Raw genomic sequence first — 21,030 nt, forward strand, 5'->3', positions numbered from 1 at the left:
ACACATTTGGTCCTTCGTTTGATTACCTCTAGTAAAGGCTCCAGGAACGGTCGAACCTCGCACCGACATGTCAAGTCCCATTCCATGAAATATTTCTCGCTATTTTCAAAACGGAGGCGAGTATTTTAAAACAATTTTCAAAACTCTAGTCAAGTTTGACTCGCAGAAGGTTTCCCCTCTCTCCCGTAGGGAAGAAAAAAAATTTACGACGATAACATCAATCCACCTGTTCTGAAGCCACCAGAATTGGGAAAGCCTCTTTTGTTATATGTCTCAGTCAATCAAACCGCTTGTGGTGGATTCTTGGCAGAATATGAAGAAGGCAGTCAGATAAAGCATGCTATCTACTATGTGAGCAAGACCTTTATCAATTATGAGAAGAAATATTCTCAAATAGAGAAGACATGCCTAGCTCTGGTCTGGATGTGTCAAAAATTGCGACATTACCTGTTAGCATCAGAAGTCAAGATTCTATCAAAGCTTAACCCTCTCAAATATATTCTTGAACAACCGTTTCTCAGTGGACGGATTGCCAAGTTCTTATTGATCACACCTGAGAAGGAGATGATCTCTTTTTCTCTCAAACTTGATTTTCAATGCACTCATAACATGGCTGAGTATGAAGCTTTAATACATGGTCTGAGAATTCTATAAGACTTCAACATCAAGAGAGTGTACGCCTTTGGCGACTCATTGCTCATCGTCAGCCAAGTAAAAGCCAAATGGCAGGTGAAAGATCAGAAGCTACTTCCTTATCAAAAAATTATTTTAGCTCTCATTGATAATTTCAAAGAAATCCGGCTTTATCATATCAAGAGAGAATTCAATCAAATAGCTGACGGCCTGGCCAGCCTAGGCTCCATTATGTCCTTCATAGACAACGAATCATGTCATTCTTTTGAAATCGACAGACTCGGTCAACTTGCCTTCATTCCAGTTATGCTAATCCACCAGGCGGAGCAAAAGAAGAAACCCTGATACTAAGATATCAAAATTTTCATTGAAACTGATGAGCTTCCACCAAAATTGTCAAAGAGGGAGCAGTGAGTGATTCAGCGTATGTCTGCCCGATATTTTATTCTTGCTAATGTTCTTTATTGCCGTGGATTTAGTGTTGAGTATTCCAGATGCTTGGACGAAGATGAAGCTAAGGAAATCATTCGAGAAGCGCACAAAGGAATTTGTGGTGGCCATGTCAGTTATTAGACCCTTGTTAAGCAGATCATTCGAGCAGGGTATTATTAGAAGACCATGCAACAAGACTGCTATCATTTTGTGAAGAAGTGTGTCTAATGTCAGATGCACACACCTTTCATCCATGCGCCAACCACATATTTGCAATCAGTTATATCTCTATGGCCATTCTCCATGTGGGCTTTCGATGTTATAGACCCAATTACTCTTGCTTCCAATGGCCATAAGTATTTTCTTGCCGCAATAGAATATTTTACCAAATGGGTGAAAGTTGTTACTCTGCGTACAATGAAAGACTGACATGTAGTCTCATTCTTCCACAAGAATACCCTCTGTCGTTTTGGCACACCACATGATATCATTTCAGATAATGACACTCATTTCAAGAATGAGAGAATAAAGATCTTTTATTCAAGATTTAGGATTCATCACCATTTTCAGCTCCCTATTATCCTCAAGGGAACGGTCAGGCGAAAGCCACCAATAAAATCCTAATTCGCATCTTGGAAAAAACCATTAAAACAGGTCATAATTGGCATGAGAAAATACATGATGCACTTAGGGCATATCGAATCACCATTTGAACCCCAACCAATGCCACTTCATCAGAGCTCGTTTATAGGACCGAGGTGGTACTACCTCTTCATGTTCAAAAGCCCGCTCTCAAGTTCACATCACTTTTAGAGTTACCACTTGATCAATATCAGCAACAGAGGTTGGTACAACTTGATCTACTCGATGAGAAAAGCCTCAAGGCAGCGAAGCATGCTCAATCTTATCGTCAGAGAATAGCCAAACAATATACTAAATCAATTATCAAAAGAAGATTTCGAGTTAATGATCTGGTCCTTAGATCAATGACTCATCTCAAGCACCACCCACGTGGCAAATGGTCACCAAATTGGGAAGATCCCTACGTGGTTAAGGAAGCATTACTACGCAATTCATATCGTCTGATTAATGCAAATGGGGTAGGATTACCCGATCCTATCAATGCCTGACGTCTAAAAAATTTTTATGCTTAGAACACTTATTCTATCTTTTGTATTCTTTAAAGAATTTCTTTTAATAATGATCAATTATTCTTTCATCTAAACATCTTCCTCCCAAACTACACTGGGGCATCTTTTGTTATAAAAACTTGTCTTTTATTTCAATTGTCTTGTATACAGGCAGGATCAAATAAATCCTTTCATCATCAAACAATTTTTTTCATCATCAAGCAAATTCTTTCATTAAAGCATTATTATCAAACATTATCTAGCATTTGTCTTTTTATTTGCCTTGATCTACATTCATTTTGTATTGATCAGCATCCATTTACATCAATTTGTCTACCCATTCAGGATAAGAGATAAATTCTGAGACCCCGACAATCATTTATGACAATCAATTGTGAAGGCGAAATTGAAAACATTCCCATCACAATCTTCAAATATCTTCAAAGCGCCAACTTACTTTTTCAAAATCCAGTGTTCATGCTGGTACTTTTTCAAAATCCAGTGTTCGTGCTGGTACTTTTTCAAAATCCAGTATTTGTGGTGCTACTTATTCAAAATCCAGTGTTTGTGCTGGTGCTTTTTCAAAATCCAGTGTTTGTGCTGGTGCTTCATCAAAATCTGGTATTCGTACTGGTCGCTCTTTCAAAATTCAATCCTCAATACTGGTCTCGCATCAGAATTCAGGCTCAATGCCAATTTTCAGACCTGCGAGCCAATCAATCTTTATTTATCAGACCCTCGGGTCACTCAAGTTTATCAAACTGACCTTCAGGTCATCAATTTTACCAATGAGGCCTCTGGGTCAATCAATCTTGTCAGGAAGACCTCAGGGTCAACCAATTTTATCAAGCAAATCTTTGGGTTACCAATTCTATCAAAGTCAAGCATTTTATGACCCACGGATCACTTTTGCCAATCCTGGTCTTTCAAGATTCGACCTTCATATTGAATTCGACTGTCAATTGGCTCAATATCAATTATCAATCATTTTTCTTGCAAGGGACCCTTTTTCCACGGAGAGTTCGAGGGAGCTCGTTCCTTTCACAGGTAATTATTTTTCGTTCGCTGAACCCCTTTTTTAAGGAGAGTTTGAAGGGACTCGTGTCTTCGTGAACAGTTTGCAAAATGTTTTTTTATTGTCACACAAGGAATCCTTCTTTTAGAGAGAGCTTCGACGAAAGCTTGTTCTCCTTGTGACCTCCCAATATTTTTTGTTAGGCCATCCCGTCATCGCGGACCCTTTTTCTGAGAGAGTATGATGGACTCGCTTCTCTAAGATAATTCATCCACCTTATCCAATCGGCCACTTTTCCATAAGAGAAGCCTAAAGTTAGGAAGTTTTGACGAAAACTTAATTTCTCTTCAAAAGTTCATTTTGCAAACACCTCCTCTTCCGAGAAGAGATGAGTATTTTTTATTTCTCGTTTAGGTAAGGGTCAAGCCTAAGTCTCTTCTTTGGGGAAAGGAGAGGAGAATTTAGTCACAGATATGTTAATCGGATGTCAAGAGATTTCTTTCACCAAGGATTTCAAGAATATTTTGCCAATTTATCATAAAAAGTAGTTGATCTTAAAACTTTTATTGCACAAAGAATTACCTCATATTACCTTCAATATTTCTTCTAAAATGACAAAGCTTTTGCGAAGAAAGAAGAAAATTCAAGCTCCTTTATGTTGGTCAACCAAAATGATGAAGAAAAATCCTCGATATGACTAGTAAGGAAAATTCAATGATGTTGAAAAGCCATAAGTAAATTGATATTGATCATAGCTATGACACATTTTTAAAGACCATTCTTCTGGTAATAAGGCAATGAAAATATCCTGCGCGATAAAAAGAATTCACTCAATTTCAATATCTCTTCAATCAATCAAGCTACAATCAACTATCTGCAAAAAGGATCTCTTAATCATCATCAAGTTGAAGACTGATGGATGAGCTGGACCTCCAGGGCCAAAAAAGACTCAGATCTCCAAGTTGAAGGAGTATGTGACATGTCCTTCTAGGGAAAGTTTAAATCATTGCCAAGTTGAAGGCTGATGCGATGAACCTCCTGACAATCCCTTAAAGATATTTGATCACTGTTATCGTCAAGAGATTTCCATTAAAGAGACTATATAATTAACATAATTCTTGGGACTATAGAAGATTCAAATCATCTCTGAGTTGAAAGAGCATGTGACATGTCCTTTCAGGAAAAAATAGAACATCGCCAAGTTGAAGGCTGATGTGATAAAATTCTCTCCAAATTCCAAGAGAGCTCACTTTTCATGTCTCAAAGAGTGCAAAAAGATCATCATGGGTAACCCCAGATATCAAACTGCCAAAACTACCAAGAATCCTCTTTATTCATGTGAAATTCTTTTATCAATGTTCTTTTCATAAGTTGCTTTCATGATACTAAGAACAAATTTCTTTCTTTTTATATTAAGGAAACATATAACTTCTTTAAAGAAACTCAACAACAATAATTTGATTTTGATTCTGGATTCTACGAAGTTCGCCCAGTTGGAGGTAATACTCTTGGTAGAAGAGAGAATATCTTTTATACAAATGTGCTTACATTTCAGTTATTTTGAATCAACTATAATTTTATCTTATTGACAATATTTCAAAGTTATCCCGACATGAAATGAGAGCTTGATGTTCATTTTGACATATCCTGGCGTTGTTATCCCGCTTTAGGACTTGATAACATGAGTTTTCAAGATCCTTTCCTTCTTTTTAATCTGAGCGCCTAGGCTCTCAAATTCGCACACTTCCCTGTGTTCTCCACTGTCTCATTATAGACAGTATATTTTTTTATTTTTGGTTCGAGGTCGAGCCAACATTTATTTTTTCAGCAAAAGGTCATTTCAAAACCTATTCACTCTCAGCAATGAGGCACCCAAGATCAATCTCTTTTCAAAGCTTTAGGGAACCCCATTTTCTTCCTTTTTCAAACCCCTCTCGAATTTATTATGAAAAATCCGAAGGTTCCATCATGGTTTCTTCATTCGAGGATCCCATTTTATTCTCCCAGTTTAGGTTAAGGGTCAAGTCTGAACCTCGTTCCTCCACGAGGTATTTTTGCATTCAGGTTAAGGGTCAAGTCTGAACCTCATTCTTTCAAAAGGTATTTTCCTCCTTTCAAGATAAGGGTTAAACCTGAATCATTTTCGCAAAAAGGCCATCTATCAAAAGCTATTTAGTCTCAGTCAGGAGGCACCCAAGATCACTTCCTTTTCCAAAGCTTTTAGGGAACCCCATCTTCATTGCCTTCTTTGCAACCCCTCATTTGCTATGAGGTATTTTTCATGGTTTTCTTAATCTTTTTTCTCGAGGACTCCATTCAAGCCTCCCATTTAGGTAAGGCTAAAACCTGAGCCTCCTCCGCGAGGTATCTTCTTCCCATTCAGATAAGGGTCAAGTCTGAGCCTCATTCCAATGAGGTGAATCTTCTTCTTCATTCTCCATTCCATATCTACCACCAAATCAATTCTTTCATACTCAGTCAAATTCTTCTAATTGGGGCATTTTTATAGCACGAATTTGGTGTGTTTTTCATTGCCACTAAGCCCGACTCTCAATAGGCTTAGTAGCAAAGAGGGGCATCTGTAAATACCTTAAAATTTCCTTGTTCCTCTTCAAACACCCCCCTTTCAGCATATACCAGTCCCCTTAGGAGTCTAGCCCTAGGTTGATTCAAGTTTAGGTGTTATTTTATCCCATTCTGTCAAAAAATTTACCATTTTATCCCTAGTTAACCTTAGATCCCTGACAACTAGATCCAGTCAAGCTAATTTCAAGCTTAGAATAGTTAGAATGTCAGTCATTTCTAGCTCACCTGAGCTCACGATGAGCGAACCCTATTCATTTTGACCATTTCAGCTAAAATTAGTTTATTTTTTTTAGAAATGAGCTCAATTCTTGCTCGAATTGTAGCCAATTGTCTCTGAGTAAGTTAATCCCAGTCGACCCTATCTCTCTGAGTCTAACCTGAGCTCACCAGAAGTTCAAGTGGCTCAGTTTCAGTTCAAATCCACTTTTTGTAGTGTCAGACTCCATTTTGGCCCATTTCAGCTCATTTGAGCTGAAATTGAGCTAAATCCAGTCAGTTGAGCTAGTGTTTGAGCTTCAGATTTAGTTCATCTCAGTATTATTGATCTTCATTCTAGCTCAAACCCAGTGCATTGCTGTGATCTATTTTGCCCCAATATGCATTTCTCACAATTTCTTTGAGAATTGCACCATTTGTCGATTATCCAACATAGGAGTTCTGTCAAGTCAGTGTCTTGTTAGTTCACTTGAGTTCAGAAACCCTAGGATTCAATGTAAACCAGTTGAAACTCATTCAAACCTCATCTTTAGTGCCACTCCATGCCCTACAGGGGCAAAATCATTTCTCGAACCATGTTGTCCAGAACTTCAATTTGTCATTCTCCCAGCTGGTACAATCAATAATCGGAGCTTGGATCAATTTCTTCTTAAAAATTTTAGTTATATCCGAGACCCAATTCATATTTGGATTAGATCCAATGTCGGATCTGATATCCAATTATCAATTTCTATCCTCGGACGGGAATTTTCAATTCCTTATCTCTGCCAGGGGTTTGGGACTTTAAATCCCTCACCCAGGGTTTGCATTTTGCATCTCATTTCACACCATTTTGCATCATTTCATATCATTTTATACCATTTCGTATTGTTTCATATCATTTATTGTCATTTTGTAACATTTTATTGCATTTCATCGCATTGCATATTATCTTCGAGATCCAATAATCTCATTTTCAAAATTACCAAATCTAAACTCGATTTGAAAACCAAATTCAAAAATCTGGGCTTTTAAAATCAAAATTTGCCATTTGGCTAACCCCCAGAGCTTCATTTCAAAATATATTCGTCATAAAATTAGCTTGGAGTTGTTTTAAACATGATTTTACTCTTATTTTTAAATTTTTTAAATTTTCTTCAAGTGGGGCCCACCCTGCAGGGGATGCCACACTCCAATTTTTTATTTTTGTTTAAACTCTACCCTTCTCATGTTTGAAAATAAAGTTTTTTAGCAAATGTTAGTATTTTAAACATTTCTTACAAAAATCTCATTTTTAAAACCCTTATTTTCAAGTCTTTTTAAAGGTATTTTGAAAAACAAGTGGACCCGCCTAGGTGGCACCACTTGGCAAAATCTTCTTTTTTTAAATTTTTTATTTTAAATTAGTTTAAGAGGTGCCACATCACCCCTTTGAGAGCCACTAGGACTCTTCAAGGGAGAAGGGTCGACCCCTTCTCCCTCTCCTTTATCTAAATCAATTAAGGAGAGTTCCACTTAGGTGAGACTCCCCCTAATTGAGTTCTATAAAAGAGGCCTCTCTTGGCCGATCCCCTCATTATCTCCTCTTCTCCTTCTTGCTTTCTCTCTCTCCTCCCTCAAGTTCTCCTCTTCCAGCAGCTCCTCCATTGAAGCACCCCCCCAAGGTGAGCCTCCCCTTTTATTTTATTTCATATATTTTACTTTATTTCATTAATTTCATTAGATTTGCCATTATCACCCCCATTGTGTTGGATTTTAAGCATGCTTTCCATTCAAGAATCATTGATATGATTCAAGTACATGATATAATGCTGTATTAGAGTGTTTTTCATATTTTTAATCCATTAAAATAGCTTAGATCATTATTTTTTATGTTTATGCCAAAGAAAAGATGAGATTCGATCTCTCTATGGATCAAATCCCTCTTTTAAGGGCTATATCAAATTCGTGACCGTGCTTTTCTGTTTTTTTTTGTTTATTTCATCATGTTCATGTTCATGTTCATGTTTATTTTATTTTTTCAAGCATAAAATCATGATTCGTTACACTATTTACATGTTTTTTTTTATGATTTTGCATGCCTAGATTAGGATTATTTATGTGCTTTATCAGTCATAGGTGTATCTCGATTCTGGCCATATGGGAACGACATTATTTCATGTGTGTTTTTATGTTAATAAAATCTAATTTTTTAATGGTTGAATCATGTGTGCACATGTGATTTTCAATAAACAAATCAGATTATTTTGGGTTCTATAACTCTGCTTAAAAATTCAAAAACTGAAACCTGATTCTTGTACCGTGAAAATTCTATACAGAATCAGAGACAGTTTGTCGAGGTCATATCTTTCTTGTTAGAGATCATATTGATGATTTGTAAAAAAAGTGTGCTTGTCAAAATGTCTAGTATATTATGTGAAATTTCTAGATTTTTCTGCGGTCTTTTGCTATTTTTACTTTATCAGAAATCATAATCTATTTCTCAGAGACCGTTATGCATTGTTTAAGCCTTGGGTCAATTTGCGTGGATTGTATCGCTCTAACCGAAGATCATTTTTCCAATCCGTAAGAAGCCACGTATTCAAATACATGTCTAGTATTATCATTGTGATTTTGGTAATTTTTGAACTCTGTTTTCTATTTTTATTTAAACTGAAATCAGAACTATCTTTTCAGAAACCGTTATACATTTTGCCAGAATCAAGCACCACTTGCCAGGATCATATCTCTCTAACCAAAGATGCTTTTTTCGATCTATAATTTTTTTTTTGTTAATCTGTCTAGTTTCTCCATATGAATTTTTATAGTTTTTCATTACTGTTTGATACCCAATTCAGGTCTAACACTGTGATAAGTACATGCCTACAGGTAAAATAATATATTTTTCTTTCTTTATTTATTTTTTATATCAAAATAATCCTCAAAATTATATTTTTTGAATAAATTTTAATTTTAGGGTTATTAGAAGAGTCCATGTCAATTTTTATGAATTTTGAAATTCATTTGATGCATTATTTAGTTATTTCACAAAAACAGGATGTGTGTAGAATCATGATTTAACTGAAACATGAGCAAAGTTTGATTTTTTTCTAATATTTCAATTTTTTCATGAAAAGTTTTATATTTTTAGAGTTTGATCATGTTCATAATCATGCTAGGGCAATCTCCACTTGATTTTGCTTCGTTTTGAATTAAGCTTTTTACAAAATATTTTCTAAGAAACCCCGTTTTGCAAATAAAAGCCAATTTTCAAGGATATTTTGGACAATTTTCTCAAAATTCTAAATTTTAAAGTTGTTTATTTTTATTATTTATTCAATTTTGCATCATCCTTTATTATGCTTATTTCAGGAAAGCATGGAAAAAGGCTTATATCTGGATAAATCTCTCAATTTTAGATATTGTTGGATAAATCCCAAAAAGCTGACATATTTTCACTAACAAGTTTTCTAGTTTTGCAGGGACACTCAAGATTATGTTTTTCTTTATTTTCTTTTTTCTCTTTTTTAATTTGTTATTGATGTAAATTGTAATATTGGAATAAGAAGTTACTTTTCTGCTTAGAATAGGTTTGCATTGCATATAGTTTATTTTTTTTAATAATGTCAATATGTGATGGATGATGATTCATGCATATTCAAATTTACACTGGTCAACATGAATGTCACGTGCACTCACTTGTAAGAAGTTAATAAACTTGATTGAGTTCTTATTTGTGACCATAGTTAGAATACGAATAATATCCAGATTTATCATCTTCTTTTAAGCTACAAATAATCTACACTATTAGGCTATCTTCAGAAAATATTGCACATTTTCAAAACTTTTCTAAGTATTTTTCCCTTTTATAATCAAATGAACTATATTCAATACATATTCGTGGCCATAGTCAGGGATATATGGTGAATTTATTTCATCTAAATTCTATAAGGCACAAAATACCTTTTATTAATAATTTTCCATAAATTCTTCAGAAAATATTTTCTCAAATAGCATTCCTGCATCATCTAGGTTAGATTGCATCATGAAAAGGATTTCATGGGGCCACACATCCATCCCTGTTGAGTTATTTCACAAATCCACTTCAGAAAAATCGATTTTCTAAAAAATTACCCAAGTTTCCTTCAGAAATCAATTTTCTCAAAATATCAGGATTTCTTTATAAATCAAATTTTCTTTCCTATAAAAGTATTCTCCCAATGTGATTCACGATTTTCAAAGTATCCTTTTTCCAAGTATTTTCCAATATTTAAAGCATACATCATGTTTTCCGTCAAAATTTTTCGAAGTCATAGCACATGCCTGATTCTTTGTGCATTTAGGAATAGAACATCGATTTAGACAAGTGGAGCAAATCAAAACATATGATTGATCATTGGTTTGATTACCCCTAGTTATGTCACCAGGAATGGTTGAACCCCGTACCGACAGACGAGTCCCATTTCTTAGAATTTTCTCGCATTTTAAAATGGAGGCGAGTTATTTTCGAAATCTTTTTCAAAGGTCAGTTTGACTCGCAAAAGTAAAATTTTGCAATGATAACAACCACAATTTATGGTGGCTTTGGAATCACACTTCAGCCTTAACTTAGCTTGTGCTGAGTCCTATAAGGCTTTTGAGAAAAATGTGAAGGGGGCTTTTCTCTTTTGCTATCTTTGAAAAAGTTTGATTAATAAAAAATTCAACAATGGTGGAAGTCTCTTAGACGTCTCCTACCTTGGATGACTCTTGATAAACATCTACTTCAACCAGACCTTGGTGAAAGCAATCGTTGCTATGGTGTGAGTTAAGGATTTGCTGATGTGAAGATCCAGCTAGTTCATGTGAATCTTTATTGTTGTTCACACTCCTATTATGCATCCTTGTGTGTTGGAATCTTGCTGTTGCCATTAGACCAAGCTTTGAACTTGTGGTGACTTGTTGCCATTCCTCACGTTGTTGAGGAAACCTTCTGAAGAAGCTGCAGGTCGTGGGTGTGCAATTGTTGTGACCTACATCATTTCCCAAGTTCATCTCCATCCCTTAGTTGTTGCAGTTCTTCCTTTATTATGTTGAAAAGGAAGTTGTCTCTATTGTTTATGATTTTTCTGTGTCTGTGTGAACCTTCACATATTGCTAAAACCTTTATCTTGTTCCTATAAACCTGGTTTGACTAGAACTCACTATATTAGACTCAAGTTTTGCCACAATCTTGATTAAGGAAAATGTTTTGCCAAAGCATTTTTTTGTTTTTGATTACAAAATCCTGTTTAGTTATATTTTGCTTGTGGTCTGTTGTTATTTTCTTTTGCTTAAACTAGCTGAAGTTGGGGTAAGACGAAATAAAAAATTGCATTATAGAATCCACTATTGAAGTGTTTGTTTGTACAAGCCGAACAATAAACCTTAAGAATTAAAATCAGCCTAAATAATTTGATGTTTGAAAAAGTGTATAAATGTGTATTTGATTTGCGAAACTCTGTTTAGCAGAACCAATTATTGTTTGCATCATAACTTCATGTTCCAATATCGAAACCATATGTGTAATAGCTCATTGAAAAGCTATCACACACGCCTATAAGTTTTGTGTTCAACCTTTTTGGTTTTTGTTTTTGGTGTCTATTCTAACAAAAATGGCTCAAAATGGAGTGAATAGTCCCATAAGTGACTGTTTAGGACTATACAAGTCTGACCCATTGATCAATTCGTACCTGAGTCATATGACTTCGATCAACCTGATTTTTGTTTCTCTGGAGTCATAATCAAATTATCTAAAACTTTTGTGTTTGGAGTTTTGGAAGATTCCTTAAGAATTAGCCTCGTTCTAGTATGTCCCAATTAAGCTATTGCAGAGATACCTGATTTTCAAACCAGTCCACTGTTCTGGTGTCATGTTTGTTTTTCGACCTCCGGTGGTCAGAAAATTACAAACCAAGATTTTTTGGAAAGGAAAAAGCATGTCCTACAATTCTCGTGTTTCCACCTTTGGCCAAGTAAGTGCATAACTGGGTCAAAATGATCGTAGACCGAATCCTATCAGAACCTACTTTTCTTGTTTATAGCTTTTGAGCGTAAAGATCCAATTGGATCTTAGATTGTGGATCGACCCATTGTCGAATTCATATGAGATTTTTTCTGTCAAGGTCCAAGCTATCATCATCATTGCAAGATCATGTTATTCCTGTTGACTAGACTAAGGAGTCTGAACCTATCTAGATAGGGCGTCATAAAATCATTCAAAGCCCAAATCTCTTATGCAAGAAGGAACCTCTAGCAGTCAAACATAAAAAACTCAATCTAGCTCGACCTCGTTTGACAAAGCCCAAATGATCTTGAAAGCCCGATTTACCTCTATACACTAGCATGAACTTGTTTGGCAGGACCAATAATGGTCCCTATATCTCAATTATCCATAAATTGGTCCGACCTCATTCAGCAAGACCTAAAATAGTCTTAACCGTCTAGTTCACCTTGGATCCAATAGTCATAATAAGATGATAGAATTTTATCATAATGCTAAGCATATCATTGAAAGATCATTAAATATCAGTGACTTTGTCTCAAAACGGACCCAACTCATCAAAACAATCATTTTCTCAAGTAAGTCCCTGCACCCAAGAGTCTACCATGTAAGACATCTAAGTCTTAGGAAAAGACAATGTAGTAATACAATGAAGCTAAGGTATTTTAATCTAATTATTGTAGCCCATGAGTCTGTAAGAATGAATTATAGGGGCATGGGATCATTATCAATGCATAAATATAGAGCCTGTAGAACCCACCTAGGCAACAAACTCTCTAAGAAAAGAGTTAGATGTTAAATACCTTCAAGGCTAAAATGCTTCATAGGTTGGTCTCATAAGGAGTATTTTTCTTTTATCTCGATAAGAAAAAATATGAAAAAAGAGAAAAAGAAAGCAAATAAATAAATAAATAGTGCATTTAAACTAACACCTACTCCAAAAATATGGTGAGACGACATGCTCGATCATGAGACTGCCTTAGGGGTAGATGTTAGAATAAAAAGATATTCTACACGAAAACTAATACTTACCTCTAGGCATATGACAAGGTAGCATGCTCCGATCATATGACTTTTGGAGGCAAAAGTTGGATAGCTAAGGGCATGCCTCTTAAACCAAAAAGCCATGAGACTCATGGTTGCCCAAACCTTAGGATAAAGGATGACAAAAGTGAGAAATAAAGCCCCCCCCCCCCCCCCAAGATAAAAACAAGGACTCTAGAATACTTACCTAGGGGCAAGAGATGTACTTGAATGCATTCTCATAAAGCTCTAGTTCCTTAGAGTTCAAGCCTTAGTGGAGACCATTAAACCAAACAGAAATGCCTTGAAACTTGAACACATGTCCCTATAACTAATGACTTAAAAAAATAAAATAAAATTAGAAGAAAAAATTACCAGTGAAGCCGAGTGTAGCTATCGTAGACTAACCTAAGAGGAGGAAAGTCTAAAGTATAAGAATCTCAAGTGTATGAATTAACTTGTTAGGAATGTTCTAATTTTTGAAAAAAAGAGCAAAAAAATTATGACCTTATATGATTAATCATTTATAGCTTCCTTAGGCTACCCACTCTACTATAAATGCATGAGTCTCAATGCATATTATAAAAGTTTGTAGTATGCATAAAAAAGTTTAGCCATAGGAATCTTGAGTTTAAGTACACAGAAAGATCTTCACTCTCTTCTTTGCTAGTTGATTAAAGTATGCCTAACTCCATTCACACGGGCAAAAAGTCTCATTTCTAAATTGATCATCTTAAAAAAGGTATCTCCGCCCTAAGGCCATAGTGAGGCAACTCCACTCTATCTAGAAATCCACAATAGGTGTAGGACTCCTGATGCTTGTTCTCACAAATTTTCAAAAAAGAATTACAAAAGAGTATCATAAATCAAACTTTTGTTCAAAATATCAATTAAACTAGAGGATTTTATCTTTCAAAAAAGCTAAAAATTAGGTCAATACAATATCCGAGTAAGAAGTTATGCTAAAAACAATGCAACTTGTTTAATAAAAATCCCGTTTTTCAGGTAGGACCTACTTTAAGTACATTTTTTGCCACCATAATGATTGGATTTGGTTTTGAACTAAAGTTGAAAATGTTAGCTTTCCAACTTATCAAAGAGTGCCTTAATTTGACATCTGCCTAATAAATTATAATCAAAACAAGTTATCATGTCATAATATATCTGAAGTATGACTCGATTTAAGGATGAAGATCCAAAATTCCATTATCCAATCCGTAGAAAACCTCTAAAACCCCCATCCACATGTACTATTTGGATAGAAACCACCCAAAAACCTATCCAAGTCTCCTTAGAGCCCCCAAAAACTCAAATCTTATCCTACCCAAAGTCATATCTCAAGCGAAACTCTTCTTGAATGAGTCATATCATTCATAAGGATAATAACAGATCCATTTGGGTTGGATTCAAACTGAGTAATTCTTGAATCCATATCTCATACAAAATTCTTATAAATAAGGGTATTCCTCTATAGTCTGGGAAGATCGGAAGATTTAAAAATTAGATATCTAAGTGCTGGGCCTGAAGAACAAGCCTGATATTCTAGCCTTGCATGCATTCTATCTCGAAGTCATTAAAGAACCTTTGTACCTATGTAGAGGTGTTGATGGACTAAAAGAGACAAAAAGAACCCTCGAATCTGAAAAAGTGGTGTGATTCACGCTAAGAAAATCAAGAAACTGGTTTGGACTTTACCTTTCCTTCTAAGCATAAAGCATTCCCACAGTGTCAAAAGGGACTTCTATGAATCTGAGTAAGTCATATTTTTTCAACTTCCAAATTTTTTATCAACAAGTTATTCCCCAACTAATAGAATCAATGTTATGTTGTCTTTTTTGTTCATTTAGTCCAATCATGGACAAGGCCATCATACACTAATAGCTTGGGTGTCACTGTTTCCACCCACTTCAGCAGAAAAAATAGTCATTAAAAAAAAAAACTCAAAGCTAATCTCTACAAGTATGCGTCAATTAAATGCTTATAACACTTTAAAGATTAATCTGGCTAGGACCCGCCAAATCCTCTTGCTGGTGTTGCCTTTGTCCACATTTCTGATGGTGGTGGGGATGCTTGTAGAAGCAACTGTACAAAGTGGGCAGTGATCTAATGAGCGTCACTATCTACATACTTGTTCAATCCGAACAAGATCAAAAGTATCTTATCTAGTGGCTGTTTGATTGCAGTGTAGGGTTGGGGGTGTTTTGAGGGGACACGGAAGCATGGAGCACGGCTTCCCAAAGTGGTTTCTAAAGGTATAACCAAATGGAAAGCAAGGAGAAAAGTCTGCCTTGATTGGGACGGTGTTCTCGTGGGGCATGTGGATAAGGACGAGTGGCCCCCATTCGGCTGTGGGCCCTGCCAAACCGCTGGTTACAGATTTCAGGATGGGTCTCCCCTTTTTAATAATACAAACAGGGTATGCTGTGGTCCCATAGTGAGGATCACATGCTTATCCTATTTTCCACCTAGGCCCAGCAACTTCCGGGACAGACCCGGTTTGATTTTCACCTGCAAGAGCCCATTGGGCCCAAGAACAATGTCATGGTTCTTGTTCTGGCAAAAATATCGGTGATGAAAATTCTCGAGATATATTGAGAATTGTGGTTTTTTCTTGGAAAAAAATCTGTGTTCTTTTATCACATCAATATCATTATAAAAAACCATCCACAATAAGCACTGCGAACGGCTTATATCTCTATTTTTCTACAGAAAAAGCTGCGTTTAGGCAGATCCCTACCATTTATAAAATTATACCATTGGGATTCGAACTTGCAACGTCCCTACACAAGGTGACGTGCACTAACTGCTCCTGCCAGACAAGCGGACCCGTTGGTGAAGAGGGATTCAATGGGCATTCAGCTTGGCACAGGACTCTGCTTACCACACGGGATACCACCTCGGTGGTTAACTGCTTATATCTTTTGCTTGCATTTTATTCATGACTTAAACATGCTTGGAGACTTGGGCTTGCGGGATCAAAGTTGGGTCAGGTTTGGGCGTAGACCTAAACTAGACAAGATCAGTGGTGCTCAGACCTAAAAATAGCTGTCCAAGTAGACGACCCAAAATATAAGGGTATCCTGCCCATTGCCCAAATTATTAGATATTTGGCAATGAATATAACGGGCCTCCTGAGACAGGTATAAAGTTTCTCATGAATGACGCATATGGGCCAGGTGGTGACATACGATAAAAGATAAGCATGGCTATCCCTACCCATCTAGATTTTGGCATTTTTGATGGGCATTTGATTCGCAGACAGCCATGAATAAGGACACATGTTCTGTCTGCGGATAACCCTGAACAAGGACACCAAATGACACCCTTTTGTTTTTATTCAAAGGTGTCCAAGGTGTCCTTTCCTTCCCTATTCCAGGGTAGAGGGCATAATTCACGGAACACCAAAATGCATACCAAAAGGATTCACGGGACATGATACCCAGGCAGTCCACATGTCCCACATTTGCATGAGCACGTGATGATGCAGTTCAAAGATACATAACCATGCTCCAGGCATGAGCATGCCCATTGGGCACAAGGCCTTTAGGCCTAACTTTTTATTTGTTTAGTCTTTTTAATTTATAGCATTTTGATTGGATTTGATTGTTGGAATAAGATCTGATGTTCAATTTGTGGTGACCCAGATCCGTTTAGGGCAACTCTCTACATAAGCAACTTACGAGAGAGTGCTCAAGTTTATAGAATTAATTCTTGAGGTTTTTTTAGTATCCCTCTCCCTCTCTCCTCTATTTCATTCTGTTCGAGATGGGGTATCTCTCTTATGCTTTCTCTCTCTCATTCTTTTCTTTTTCTCTTCCTCCTCTTTCCTTTGTCTTATCTTTCCCTTCTCTCTCTCCTTTGTTTTTCTCTCACACAAGGGACACCCCATTTTTTGGGCACCTCCTTGACCAAAGACATTGGCCTTTCTCTCCCCCCTCCCTTTAACGTCTCTCTCTCTCTCTCTCACGCCTCTCTCTCCCTCATGTCACCCTCTCCACTGCACCTGATAGCAGCCTTCGTAGAGAGGCTCCCAGGAGAGGCGTGAGGGTTGCAGAGTCTGCCCGAGGCTATCGCAAGCCTCGCCCGAGGCTGTCGCAAGCCTTCAGAGGTCACCACCGCACATCGAATGTGTCATAGCTGACCCTTGACCACTGCATCCTCAGTTTTCAAAGCAGGTTATATGTTCCCCCCAGAACAGGGACGGTACTGAGATCTCATGTTCGGGGCTTCCAAATAGCGCCACGTATACGATCGAGACCGGCATGGTTCCCGATGACCGTCCGCATCATACTGCATCGTAATTTGGTACCGCAACAAAGACTTAAGTACCCTTTACCGCCATTCGCTTCATCTTCCTCGAATGGACATAAATGCCCTCCTTCTAGAAAACTGAACCGCCGGTTCGTGAAAAGGACAAAACTGCCCTCCATCGTTATCGCGCCAAAACTTTCCGCAGAGTTTGCGTATGTAGCAAGCGTTATGTTGTAGGATTCAAATAGTTCGAAACAATCCATTCTCGCTCTAAGCACTCTACCGGAGATTCTTTGCTTTCATCTGGAGTCGTCGGAGCATCCTTTCCCTTTGTTCCAGAGCATCTATTTCCGTCTTACCACTGCTTACTCTACAGTTGGAATATCCAAATTCCCATCGTTTCGGTGAGTTTCGTGTAAGGTTTCTTTCTTCAATCTGAACTTTGCTTCTTATACAACGATTTGTTTCTTATGAACCCAAATATTCCGACGATTTCTAATCATGATGATCGTGTAATGTGTTGTGCAGGTTAACAATGTCTGCGCCTCATCAGATTAGAGATACCCCGTCGTTCTATGGGTTGTCTATTAGAGAAGTGATATGCCAGTCCCATCTATCTAAGGTTTTTGAAAGATACCAAAATATACTTAAGATTGAGAACAATAAAAACAGGGAAAAAGCCTTGGAATCGTATTATGCAGAGGATTATCCATCAGATATCGAGGCTGTGGATCAAAAGAAGAACTCTGAATTACAAAAGATGCAGAACAAGGATGACGAAGAGAAGGCAAAGGCAAGAAATATTGTTGAGAATTTGAAAAGAAGGCTGAGGATTGATGCACGGGCGAGGGAAAAGATGAAGAAGAATGAGGAGGAGTATCAAAGTTATGTTAGCTATTTAGTGGATGAAACTGCGGCACAATGTAAGAGGAGAGACTTGGAGCACAGTGCAATGTTTAACAAGGCATGGCTACTGAAGAAGGAGGAGGAGAGGCGAAGGCAAATGAATAAGGAGGAAAATAAGAAACAGAATATTCCTCAGTATGAGGAAGAAAAGGAAAGGTGAATGAGGGAGAAGGAGTTTGAGGAAGCTAAGGAAATGCAAAGGCAGGAGAAGGAGAATGAGGAAAAAAAGGAAAGGCAACGGAAGGAGAAGGAGGAGGCAGAAGAAAAGGAAAGAGAAAGGAAGAAGCAGGAGGAAGAATTCCAGGAAAGAAGGAAACAAGAACTGGAAGAGAAAGAAAGGCGACAGAAGGATAAGGAGGAGAAAGAAAAGGAAAGGGAAAGGAAGAAGCAGGAGGAGGAAGTGCAGGAAAGGTTAAGGAAGAAGCAGGAGGAAGAGGCGAAAAGGGAGAGAGAAATGAAGCGGAAGGATGAGGAGAAAAAGCAGAGAGAAAGGAAGGAGAAGGAGGCGAAAAAGGAGAGAGAAATGATGCAGGAGGAGAAAATGGAGAGAGAAAGGAAGCAGAGGAAGGAAGAGGAGAAAAGGGAGAGAGAAAGGAACGATAAAAAGGAGGAGGAGAATAGGGAGAGAGAAAGGAAGCAAAAGGAGGAAGAGGAGAAAAGGGAAAGAGAAAGGAAGCAGATGAAGGAAGAGGAGAAAAGGTTGAGAGAAAGGAAGGAGAAGAAGGAGGAGGAGAATAGAGAGAGAGAAAGAAAGCAGAAAAAGGAGGCGGAGAAAAGGGAGAGAGAAAGGAAGGAGAAGGAGGATGAGAAAAGGAAGGATAGAGAAAGGATGGAGAAAGAGGGCGAGAAAAGGAAGGCGAGAGAAAGGCATGCGATGGTGGAGCCGGTAAAGATGGAGATTGAAATGCAATTGGAGGCAGTGAACCCACCAGAAAGTCCCAGGTTGGATGAAAAACAACAAAAAATAGCGACCAAGGTAAATATATCCGTTATGTCTGTGAAGATTTAATAACATGTTTAGCGATTTTGGTATAGCGATTACTGTGTTAGGTATTAATTTGTATAGCGATTACTGTGATAGTCTGCCTGCAACTAATATTATTTATAGCGGTTAGTAGAATAGTATTTATAAGTACAAATGGAACTAAATTACAATTGGTAGGAATAATATGTTATTTTGTGTTACAGGGAGTTCACAGGAGAAGTAGAGCACTAGGTGAAAAGCTCGGAGGTCGGTGTCAATGGCCTGTAGTTCTGTCGTGGTATGGTCAGCTGAGTGCATATCAGAAGGACCAATTACGAAATATGCACTTCGGTGGCCTTTTGGACCAGCAATATTTTGAAACTTGCTGGAATACCATGACCCACCTGGTAAATAAATGGAATGATAAGACGAACACATTCTAGTTTGATTCTTTTGAGATCACCATGACTCTAGAAGATGTGGCGAGGATCACTGGCCTTAAGTGCGATGGCAGTGCTGTCCTGTTACGGCATTCAAAATATAACGCAAGGGAGAAATGCACGGCCCTGTTAGGAATGTCGATGGACGAATGGAGTCAATGTATTTCTGGTGGAATAAATTCCACATCAATGAAGGTCTCATTTTTTTGTAATAAATGGGAAGGCCACTCCGCTACTTGTGCATCTAAAATAGCTGACCAAGAGTTGCGCGACTTCCTTCTATATTTTTTTGGTCTTATATTATTTTCCGATTGTTCTGGTTCGAGAATAAGTTCCATGTGGCTGCAGTACCTGGCAGACTTAGACGAAGTAGACAACTATGCCTGGGGTGCCACTATGCTCGCACACTTGTACAGTCAACTCCACCGTGCGAGTAACGGTACGAAAACAGTTGGTGGATTTTGGCCATTTGTTGAGGTATTTGTTGATTACATACTTAGTAATTGTAGAACAATCTCATTGCAGGTTGTGGTGTTACTAATAATATTGTTTTTGTTAGGCCTGAGCGTTGGAACATATTATCCCATTGCGTTCTCGTTGTGACCCTCCGATTTGTGGTTTTCCAAAATCGGTCGTTGGGCTAGAATAAACGTCGCAGTTTATAATGCTAAGTCCATTTTAGATGGGCTGCAACTAAACGAGGTAAACGTTCTAAAATTGTTTACAATCGCGACAGCATTTACCATTGAGTATTATAAATCGTTGTAATGTTCAACATTCTTAAGTATCCATCGCTGCAGGATTGTCTTCCGTAGTACATATCGTTGTTGCCATATCATGCGTAAATAAATGTTAATATATTTGTCATTCGTTATTAAAAAGAATTACCAATGTACAGGTTTTGTGGAGACCTTATGGAGATGGGGAGGATGATGATGAAGACGTTGTTGCGGTGGGTGCTAGATTGTCTTACCGCGATTTGTGGCTATTCTGCAATTTTGAAGCCGAGTTGCAGCAAGGTAGTCGAGTTCTTCTACAATCTGGCTTGGAGCAGTCTATCCCAAATAAGCCTTTGGAAGTGAGAAGGAAGATGAATAGTGGTGGGGGCAGGAACGTTAATTGGCCCGATCGCTACAGGGACGAATTATTAAATTGGAACTCAGGTGGTTTGATCCCTTCTATTTCGAAACCACATGAAGGACGACAATTTGATCCCTTCTATTTCGAAAGGTATTGGGAACCAATGCGGCGAAATCGGAAGATTGAAAAAATTGTGAACCCATGCCTCCCAACTGCCCCTTCTCATGTTGCAGCCCAGCCTCTACAACCAAAACGTCGTCTCTCTCCGGTTACTATGACTAGTCCCTCAGTAACAAAGCGCGAGGAAGAGCGAACACTTGCACTAAAAGAGAACATTGTCTCTGCCGCAAGGTTCGAAGTTATGGAGAGGGAGA

The sequence above is a fragment of the Nuphar pumila genome, chromosome 10 (assembly GCF_984573655.1).
Source record: "Nuphar pumila chromosome 10, dmNupPumi1.hap1.1, whole genome shotgun sequence".
In the NCBI taxonomy this organism is placed as follows: domain Eukaryota; kingdom Viridiplantae; phylum Streptophyta; class Magnoliopsida; order Nymphaeales; family Nymphaeaceae; genus Nuphar; species Nuphar pumila.